This window comes from Bison bison, unplaced genomic scaffold (assembly GCF_000754665.1).
Source record: "Bison bison bison isolate TAMUID 2011002044 unplaced genomic scaffold, Bison_UMD1.0 scf7180017864166, whole genome shotgun sequence".
Taxonomy (NCBI): Eukaryota; Metazoa; Chordata; class Mammalia; order Artiodactyla; family Bovidae; genus Bison; species Bison bison.
In genome coordinates, this window is record NW_011494738.1 from 2,043,061 (window position 1) to 2,054,288 (window position 11,228).

The window sequence follows — 11,228 nt, forward strand, 5'->3', positions numbered from 1 at the left end:
CTGGAGTGGGTTGCCATTTCCTGCTCCAATGCATGAAAGTGAAAAGTGAAAGTGAAGTCGCTCAGTCGTGTCCGACTCTTAGCGACTCCATGGACTGCAGCCTATCAGGCTCCTCCATCCATGGGATTTTCCAGGCAAGAGTACTGGAGTGGGTTGCCATTGCCTTTTCCGTAGTGGGGTCTTAACCTCACCCTCTTGGGGTTAGTTTCAAAGGATGAAGCAGCTCCCTGTGTGTTAAGTACAATTTGTCTCAGCATGTTCTTTGGCAGCAGCCTCAACTTAACTTTTGCTTTTTGTTTATATTTTAGGCACTGTTTGTTTGTTGAGCCTGCTATTAATCCTCTATTTAAGCTATATTTTATCTGTGTGAGAATATTGGGCTGAGAAGCTCATACACAAGGTAATCTGCTCCAAACTCATATTTCTCCCTCTACAGACAGGCCAGAATAGTACAAAAGACAGGACCAAATAATTACCTTTAGGCATTTATTTTAACTGGAATATGAGTTAATTAGATTGGATGAGAACAGAAAGTCTCCCTTGTGGGAAAAGAGAATGATTCTAAGTATGTTATTTCCCTAGTGAGTGGCTGAGGTTACATAAAATAAAATATATAGAAACTATGTAATTTTATCTTGGATATACTTCATGGGGTTATATCCCAAACTTTATTTTCTTCCTGTTATTTTCTCTTCATATATAGTAATGTGAGACTTGTGATTTTTTTTTTCTTATGGTGACTCTCTTTAAACTTTTTATTTTAACCTTCTCTAAGAATTTTTTATACTTTTTTACGTAGATCTATTACACTTTTTTTTCCCCTGAACTGAATACAAGTGGGACTGAAATTCTACTTCCTATTTTTAATATTCTCTTTCCTCTCATTCAGTATTTGAAGGAATATAGCACAGTGGTTACATACTGTGTCCTGGAATTGAACCATCTCTTAGCAACATGACTTTGAGTAAGTTTTATTTTTCTGAACCTTAATTTCCTCATAGTAAAGTGGTAATAATGGCCCTCCCTGCTTTCCTCATAGTGTTTTTGTGACACTAAAATTAGACCATCTGTAATATACTATCTGCCATGTGGTTGATGCTCAGACACTAGTTATCTATTAGCATTACCATCAGGATATAAACGCCTCCAGAGTTGAAACTGTCTCATCTTCCCCCTACCCCCAGGCACAGTGCTTGGCATCTGGCAGATTCTATGTAGATGCTCCTGAATGAGCAGCCAAAAAGTCCATAAGTTTTATGTAGTCCCTGCTCTTTCTCTTCCAGTCACTGGTTTCTCCCTGCTTCTGTAATCCTCTTAGTTATGGGTATCAGAGGCTGGACTCTTGGAGTATCCAAGACCTTCATATTTTTGGAGGTATAGTTGATATAAAATACTATATAAGTTTTAGGTGTACAACATAGTGATTCACAATTTTTAAAGGTTGTATTTGATGTATAGCTTTTATAAAATGTTGGTTATATTCCCTGTGTTGTATAATATACGCTTGTAGCTTACTTATTTTATACATAGTGGTTTGTACCTCTTAACCTCCTGCCACTATCTTTCCCCTCCCCACTTCCCTGTCCTCACTGTTAATCACTGGTTTGTTCTCTATAGCTATGCGTCTGATTTTCTTTGTTGTTATACTCACTAGTTTATTTTTCTGATTACACGTTTAAGTGATAACATACAGTATTTGTCTTTCTCTGTCTGACTTATTTCACTAAGCATAATACCCTCCGGGTTCATCCATGTTATTGCAGATGGCAAAATTTCATTCTCTAATGGTTGAGGGGGGTGTGTGTGTGTGTGTGTGTGTGTGTGTGTGTGTGTGTATAGCGTCTATGTTATCCATCTATTGATGGACACTTTGGATTGCTTACATATTTTGGCTATTGTAAATAATGCTGCTTGAACATTGGGGTGCATGTATCTTTTTGAATTAGTGTTTATGTTTATTTTGCAGAGAGACCTTTGTGTTTGATTGAGCAAGAAAGGTTTTTTGTTTTAATCAGACCATATATTTTTCCTTGGGTGTTATTTCAGCTGTCTCTTAGCTTCGGACTTCACACTCTCAGGAGGAATGAATCTTTGTCTTAGCACTGGCTCCATGTGCCTCACAGCCCCACAGTTTTGATCCTTTGGTCTAAATAGTGTATTCTTTTACCACAAACCATCTTCATTTCTGCTTTACTCTGTTTTGTGGATGTAGTTATACTTATGTGGTTATACTCCTCTTCCTTTGGGGAGAAGGAATTTATTTTCACCTTTGTCTGTGGGTTAGAAGGAAACTGTTGCTGCATTTCTGGCACCCCACGCTCCACTTGCTTTCATTGCCCTGGAGAACAAACTTGCTCAGCAGACTGTCAGGACAGGACCTTGACCGGGACAGTTTTACTAGAGGGCGGGTTCACTGGATTAAAGGTCCGTGCTTGGGGTGGCACCTGCCCCTGCCCTCTCTTGTACTTCCTGTCTCCAGGAATTGGACCAACGAGACATGGTCGGTCTTAGCTGGCCTGGCCACCACAACCCTCCGTCTTCTACCTGTAGCTGGATGGACCTGACGCAGCAGTCATCCATGACCATGCAGCTATCTGGAGAGGACACAGAATTCAAGGGAGAGGGCATTGGAAGTAAGAGGGCTGACTTTGGCTTCCTGCTCTAAATGATTTTCTGTGATCCAGCTTTTACTTGTAATCCACTTTTAGGTCCTTGTCCAGTTAATAAAATCAGTATTTTGTTTGCTCTTTGGCTGTGGTTTCTTGGCTGCATGCTCCTTCAGCAGAGAATTGCAGAAATGAGACCAAAGCCACATGCAAAACCAAATTGTCAACACCATTCTCCATCCAGTACAGCCTACTTCGCAGAACCCTTTTAGACAGCATTGTAAGGATCTTTTTCTCAAACTGGGTCTTTTTACAGCACTGAGGTACATAGCCTGTTCTAATCCCTTCCCATTCATGTTGTTGACAAAGGAGAGAGTGCTGTCCTGGGGTTATGGGGACAGCTGAACACACGACCCTGGACACGGGACAGGACACATGAGACTGGCAGCAGTTTATTAGCCACATACGCTGGACTTTGCGCCATGCAGGACCGATGGGAACAGAGTGGACAACCAGAGGCTGTGGGAGGCAGGCCTTCAGTGTCAAAAGAATGAGATCGCCCCTGGTTTCCACTGGAGGATGAGGCTGGCTGGTTTGAATAATTTTGCAGGCTGGCAGGGAACTGAAACTTGTTACTCAGGGATAAGCAAGAAGTGCATCTGGTCTCTTGTAAGGAGGGTTGTTTTTCTACATGACCCTTTTCCTGGGAGCAGACTAGCAAAGAGAACTTAAGATTTATAGGCTATTTGAGACCCTCCTGATTTCATCAGATGTCAAGGAAGCACATAACATTGGGCCTTAATTCTAGGATTTACACCACAAAGACTATAGTACTATAACATTACTAATTACCTCAGAATTTCACTCTAGATGTGTGTTTGTAAATATCTTGTTTCCTATTGAAATTGTGAGCTACTCAGGGACAATCAGCATTTCAAAAACAGTTCAGGTTATGATTTGGGGAAAAAAAAATTTGCATTAAAATGGTCTTTTGTCACATCTCAAAGTGCTATTTTCAAATTTAGTCACACAAATACCATTTAATACACCCAAGCTTTGTCTTTAGCATGGTTAGATTTTTTTAATGTAGCAAAACTTAGTAGTGAGGGACGTGCTGTGTAGAACTTAGACTTGTTTCTGTTAAGAGTTTGAACTCAGTCTGGCAACAATGCCCACATATACACAGATTACTGAATTAAAGACATGTGATATGCCATGGATTGACAGCTCTAATCATTTAGTTACCCACGTTTGCTGACATTTCAGAAAAGTTAATGGGTTTTTTCCCACTCTCTTTTCAAACAATGGGCGAAACAATAAAATGAATGGGACATTAACATTCTTTTAAAAATCAGAGTTAAGCTACAGCCTAAACACCAGAATGCTGATGTCTCAAATGTATTATTCAGACAGCATATTGTAGGCATGAATGGGGCCCATTAAGAGGTCTTATTGTTGCTAAATTGAAGTAGATTGGTTTGAAGAAGGGAATGTAAGGACGTCATAGACAGATTGGAAGAATTTATAGTATATTCCCTCAACTTTCTAAAAACATCCAATATTAAATCAAATATTAATTTTATTCATCTCAATTTAGGTCCATTAAACTAATTTTATTTTCTATGATTATGAAAGTATTTATTAAAGTTTATACAACCTAAGTGCAAATTCTTCCCCTTTTAGTTATGATATACAATTAGACAAATGACTGGAAGTTTCAACATTTAATTGATTTTTATATTGTCAAATCCATGATGTCTCTGAGATAGAACATCTTTTCTTATATTTCTTACAAATAATCCTATTGAGATCCATCACAGTACAAACAAAATATTATTAAAGAAGCTACTGATTTCACTTTAACGTGAAAACTTAAAACTGAACTCCTTTAATTAAAAAGAGATTTCCATTGCTAAACTCTGTTGGCATAGAAATTTCTACCCAGAGATTAAACACTACTTTTAGAGATTAAGTGCTAATTCAGTTTTTAAAGCATTAGAATTTAATTCTAGAAACTTTCTGGTGAAATCACTGCTTATCAGTCCAAATTAGGTATTAGGAATTTAATGCATACATTTTTAAATGGATGTTTTCATATTATAAAAGGAATGCATACTTATTCTAGAAAAATTTGATGGACATATATATAAATCAAAATCTTACAAGCTGGAGTCAACCACTGTCCAGTTTCAGTGGATTTGTTTCCATTTTCCCCCATCAATCTCGGGCTGTGCTGTCCAATGTGGCAGCCGCTAGCTGCATGTAACCTAGCCTTCCTGAGCCCCATTCTCTCTCTCTGCTCTTTAGCAAGGCATCCAGGTGCTGTTTGAATTCCCTCTTTCTGCTCCTGCAGTCTGGAAATCACCTGTAGGCAGAAATTGTGGCAGTTTTAGGACTGACTTCATTTGCTCCTCTTTTTCTCAAGGATCACAGTCGTATGCTGCCTCTTGTCCACTGTCTGACAACAGTTTGTCCAGTGTTCTGGTTGTTTACAAGGGAAGGTTAAGTCCATAGCTTTTGTCACTTTATTCTATGTGTCTATTACAATTGGCATATGTTTGGCTTATGTGAGGACTTTTAATAAAGGAATTTAACCTATTTTTTATATATTATCATGAATATATGGTGGCATGAGTGATAAAGAATCTGCCTGCCAGTGCAGGAGACATAGGAGTTTAATCCCTGGATCAGGAAGATCCCCTGGTGTAGGAAATGGCAACCCACCCCAGTATTCTTGTTTGGAAAGTCCCATGGACAGAGAGCTAGGCATACTAAATCCATGGGGTTGCAAAGGGTCGGACATGACTGAGCACACACACACACATCGTGAATATGCAGTCTTAAAACCGTCATCTTAGTTTAAGCCCTGGGAGGAATATTTCTTTTCTTATATTTAATTCAACAAGTACTATTAAGTGCTTACTATGGCCATTCATTATTGTAGATGCTGCAGATAAGGAGATAAAGTAGGGTACAAACTTACACAAATTCCTGCCTTAATGTAACTTACACTGTGGTGAAAGAAAATAAGTATTAATAAAATATGGAATAGTAATTAGTTAGATGGTAAAAAGCACTATGAAGATAGTAAAGAAGAGCATTAGATAAGGAGTTCGGGGAGTGAGTATTTGACAGTTTAGGGAAGGGAAGGGAAAGATTCACTGATAAAGTGACATTTACCCAGAGAGCAGAAGGAAGTGATGTCTGTGGATGTCTGGGAGAAGAACATTCAGTTCAGAGGAGACAGTAAGTAGAAAGACCTGGGGGCAGAGGGTGCCTGGGCGTTCAAGGAACAGCACAGAATTCCGTATGGCTAGAGCAAGGAAACATGGGAGAGAGTAGCACGAGGTAAGGTCAGCCGAACAAGGCGAGGCTGGATTATTTAGGGCCCAGGAATGATTTTGGTTTTTACTGAGAGTAAAGTAGATTACTGTCAGAGAGTTTCGAGCTGAGAAGTGACATGATCTGATTTCCATTTTAATAGTATCTCTCAGTGTTGTGTTGAGTTTGGACAGAAGAAGGGAAAAGGTGGAAGCAGGAAGTTCAAGGAAGAGGCTATAATATGGTGACTGAGATCAAGGGTATTGCCTTAGAGTTAGAGATACTTGGATTTGAGCTTAAATTGTTAAACTTTTTACTATGTAAAATGTAAACAAAAGGAGAGGGAATGGTCTGAGGATCTCCTATGACTCACTAAAGAGGAACTAAAGAGCCTTTTGATGAAGGTGAAAGAGGAGAGAGGGAAAAGCTGGTTTAAATCTCAGCATTCAAAAAATGAAGATCATGGCATCTGGTTCCATCACTTCATGGCAAATGGATAGGGAAAAAAATGGAAACAGTGACAGATTTTATTTTTCTGGGCTTCAAAATCACTGCAGATGGTGACTGCAGTCATAAAATGAAAAGATGCTTGCTCCTTGGAAGAAAAGCTATGACAAACCTAGACAGCATGTTAAAAAGCAGAGACATCACTTTGCCGACCAAGGTCCGTATAGTTAAGGCTATGGTTTTTCCAGTAGTCATGTAGAGATGTGAGAGCTGGACCGTAAAGAAGGCTGAGCACTGAAGAACTGATGCTTTTGAACTGTGGTGCTGAAGACTCTTGAGAGACCCTTGGACAGTAGGAAGATCAAACCAGTCAATCGTAAAGGAAATCAGTCCTGAATATTCATTGGAAGGACTGATGCTGAAGCTGAAGCGCCAATATTTTGGCTACCTGATGTAAAGAGCCAACTCATTGGAAAAGACCCTGATACTGGGAGAGATTGAAAGCCGGAGAAGGGAGTGACAGAGGATGAGATAGTTGGATGGCATCACTGACTCAATGGACATGAGTTTGAGCGAACTCTGGGCGAAGGTGAAGGACGGGCAATTTTGGTGTGCTGCAGCCCACGGCATTGCAGAGTTGGACATGACTTAGCGACTGAACAACAATGACCCATTTTAGTGGTTGTCAACTCATGTTTAATCTTGTTTTACCTATAGCTCAATCCACTTCCTCGTCCGTCCTTCCTCCCGCTGGATTATTTTTAAGTAGATGATGGACATTTGAAGACAACAACAGAAAGAAGCTGATGATTTTTTTTTTTTTTGCCCTGAGTTTTTACCTTTAAGCATCTCAAAATAAAGTGTTACCACCATCTACAAAGGTGTAGAGTTTGAAGGAGGAGCCATCGGCTAAGGTGGAATAAGTCGATGGGAGAAGTAAATTTGGAACTCAGTTTGGGACATCAAAATTTGAAATGCCTAATAGAAGTCCAGTCGGAAATGTCGAGTAGGCTCTTGGTTAGATGAACCCTAAGTTGTGAGAATAAGCCTGGATGTGACATGTCAGTTTTGTAGTTGTCAACATGTACATAATACTTGAATTTATGAGACTGGGTGATATTGCCAAAACGATAAGTACAGATTCAGAGGAGGAGATGTCCAGGGCCTGAGTTCTCAGATTCTCCAAAGTTAAGAGATTGAAGAAATGAGGAAGAATCACACAGAAGAAGACTGAAAGGGTGTGAATACTGAGGTAAAAGGAAAGTCAAGTCAGTGTGTGATGTCCAGGAAGCCAAGTGAAAACAAGTGCTGATAGTTAAAGAGGAAGACAGAGAACTGACCAGTGGGGTTAGAAACTCTGAAATGAAGTCATGAGGAATGTTGGTTGACAGGTTGGGGAACATGGTGGGAACAGATTCAAGAATGGCAGGATTGGATTACAGCAGGTATAGACACTGATTTTCCGGGGGGTTGTCTGTAAATGGAAGAGGTATGTGATTGTAATTCCAAGGGTCAAGAGAGGGAGAAATGACAGCACTGTGTGTCAACTGCTGGGAAAGATTCATTCAGTGGGAAACAAAAACTGATGATGTGAAAGTGAGAAGGGCAGGGACAGCATCCTTGAGGTTATGGCATCCAGGTGTCCAGACAGTTCACCTGTGGTAACAGGAAGGAAACTAGAAGTACTTGGGCACAAACGTGGGTAGGTAAGTAAATGCGTAGGTAAGTAGGTAAGTCAAGTGGTAGAAGCTTGTGGAAGTTCTCTTCTGCTGGAAACAGAAATCAAAACCAAGGCTGAGTAAGGAGTGTATGGACAGTTTGTCTAGGAGGGTGGGAGAGTGAATGGATTAGAGACACAGAACAGGTACTGGGCAGCAAATAGGTCCTTTCTGAAGTGAATACTAGAGGGTTTTTCTTAATAATTTTTTACCCAGGCTTTATGTATGGGGCCTCTTTTCAGTAAATTTTGCTTAAAACCTAAGTTGTTCTTAACAGTTTAACTTTATACTGTATAGTTTATAGTTATATATGATAACCCAAGAAAGTTTTCTTCTATCATAACTGATTTTTCCTTTTGTTTCAATTATTCTGGCTTTTTCCCCATGAATTTCTATCATTGACTTTTTGATGGGCTCATTGACCTGCTCTCTTTTTTCTATATTAATAATTTGATTTTTCACATTTTCATCTCTTTTTCCTGATGAACTTTCTAGATTTATTCTCTAGACCAGCGGTTCCTAAAACTGCCAGCTTATCAAAATCACCCGGGTACATTTTTAAACATGCAGATTCAGGGGCAAAACCCATAGAAGTCCTAAGTAATTCTGACAAGCAGCCAGGTTTGACGGACACAGGTCTATATCACTATTGAACTTCGCCAGTTACTAATTCCAGGATGTATTACAATTCTCCTGTTCCTTTTTGGGTTTCCTATAGTCTGTTCATGGCTTAGTGTGTGAGTATATGTGTGTTGCTGCCTTTCTTTGGAATATAATTTTTATATTCGATCAGTCGTGTCCAACTCTTTGCGACCCCATGGACTATACAGTCCCTGGAATTCTTCAGGCTGGAGTACTGGAGTGGGTAGCCTTTCCCTTCTCCAGGGGATCTTCCCAACCCAGGGATCGAACCCAGGTCTCCTGCATTGCAGGCGGATTCTTTACCAGCTGAGCCACAAAGGAAGCCCAAGAATACTGGAGTGGGCAGCCTATCCCTTCTCAAGCGGTCAGATTCCTGACCCAGGAATTGAACCGGGGTCTCCTGCATTGCAGGTGGAGTCTTTACCAACTGAGTTATCAGGGAAGCCCTTAGATTCAACTAATTTTCCTTAATCCATATCTTTTATTTTAATTTGAACATATTCTCCCCAATGGCTCCCTGCTCCTCTTGCAAAGATCAACATTCATTATATCCTATTGAGGACATATGCAGATGTTTCCTTAAATTTTATTTTTTCCTATAGTAACACTGAGATAGGTACTTCCTCTGACTCTAAAGACTGTTATTCCATTTACCTTGGCTATAGTGCTTTTTTGAATTTCAAGGCTGACTTTTTTCCCCATTTATTCATCTTTGAATGAAAAGAGTTTGGTTATACACTGGCATTTGCCAGAAGATGGAGTGAATCCCTCTTGGGTCTAAAACCTGAGAATGGTTGATCTGCCCTAATCCAGTATTTTATTGTTTTGCTAAGAGATTTTTCAGAAACTTTAAATTAAAAAAAAATGATGAGATACATCATAGATACAGGATATGTAAAATCATGTATAAAGTCTGAATAATAATAAAAGGAGCCCTTGTAAGGTTACCTTTCCTTGGCTTCCTTGCTTCAAGTAAAGGGACTACCCAGTTAGCTACTACCTGTTCCTTCTCTCCTATGTGTGCTATGATTTAGTTTTGTTATCCTAAATAATGGAGAAGGAATAGTGGTTGGGATGAGAGAAGGGAGAGAGGGGTGCATTCTTTTTTTGCTACCCTGGAAAATAATACCTGAGCAGAAGGATTTCTGTGTCATCTTTTTCTGATTGGTGTAGATGTTGTATCTTGGAAATAATTGTACATACCATCTACCACTTTATACCAATTTCCTGGCTAAATATTGCAGGCATGATTCTTCTTAATCCAGATTCATATGCACTGAATTCAGTGGAAATTCGGCCTTAATGCAAATGATCGAATGACTGACTCTGATCCTGCTCTTTAGAATAGTTTTGAAACAGATACTCCATTTCCAATACGATGAATTTCATGCATCTTTTCCTTCTCTATGTGTCCTCTAGTATTAAAAAAAAAAAACTAGAAGGAAAAACAAAAAGATGCCACAATTAGAAACTTGTGTTCACTGATTCTTGCATAGTTCATGGTGGCAATATGGAAAATAAAACTAATGAAAGAAAAAGGTAGTTTGAGGATGAAATAAGTATCTTGGGCATTCAACCAAGAATGTTTATCCTCCTTTCAGCAGAGGAGAAGTTGTAAGTCTTGCTCTCTAGAAGGGGCAAGAACCTACCTTATAGAAAAATCTGCTAGTGAGATCACAGAGTAACTATACTTTTTAATGCTAAAATTTTAAATTTTTATCAGACTTTGGTTTTATTAGAAACCAAAGAAAAGGCAAATTACCTTTTATACATAATTCCAAGTGTTAGGTTGACATCTCCAAGACATCCTTATAAAGTTCGTTCAGTACAGTTCAGTTCAGTTCAGTCCCTCAGTCGTGTCCGACTCTTTGCGACCCCATGAATCGCTGCACGCCGGGCCTCCCTGTGCATCACCAACTCCCAGAGTTCACTCAAACTCATGTCCATCGAGTCGGTGATGCCATCCAGCCATCTCATCCTCTGTCGTCCCCTTCTCCTCCTGCCCCCAACCCCTCCCAGCATCAGAGTCTTTTCCAATGAGTCAACTCTTCACATGAGGTGGCCAAAGTATTGGAGTTTCAGCCTCAGCATCAGTCTTTCCAACGAACAACCTAGAACTAATCTCCTTTAGAATGGACTGGTTGGATCTCTTTGCAGTCCAAGGGACTCTCAAGAGTCTTCTCCAACACCACAGTTCAAAAGCATCAATTCTTCGGCACTCAGCTTTCTTCACAGTCCAACTCTCACATCCATACATGACCACTGGAAAAACCATAGCCTTGACTAGACGAACCTTTGTTGGCAAAGTAATGTCTCTGCTTTTGAATATGCTATCTAGATTGCTCATAACTTTCCTTCCAAGGAGTAAGCATCTTTTAATTTCATGGCTGCAATCACCATCTGAAGTGATTTTGGAGCCCAAAAAAGTAAAGTCTGACACTGTTTCCATTGTTTCCCCATCAAGTGATGGGACCGGATGCCATGATCTTCGTTT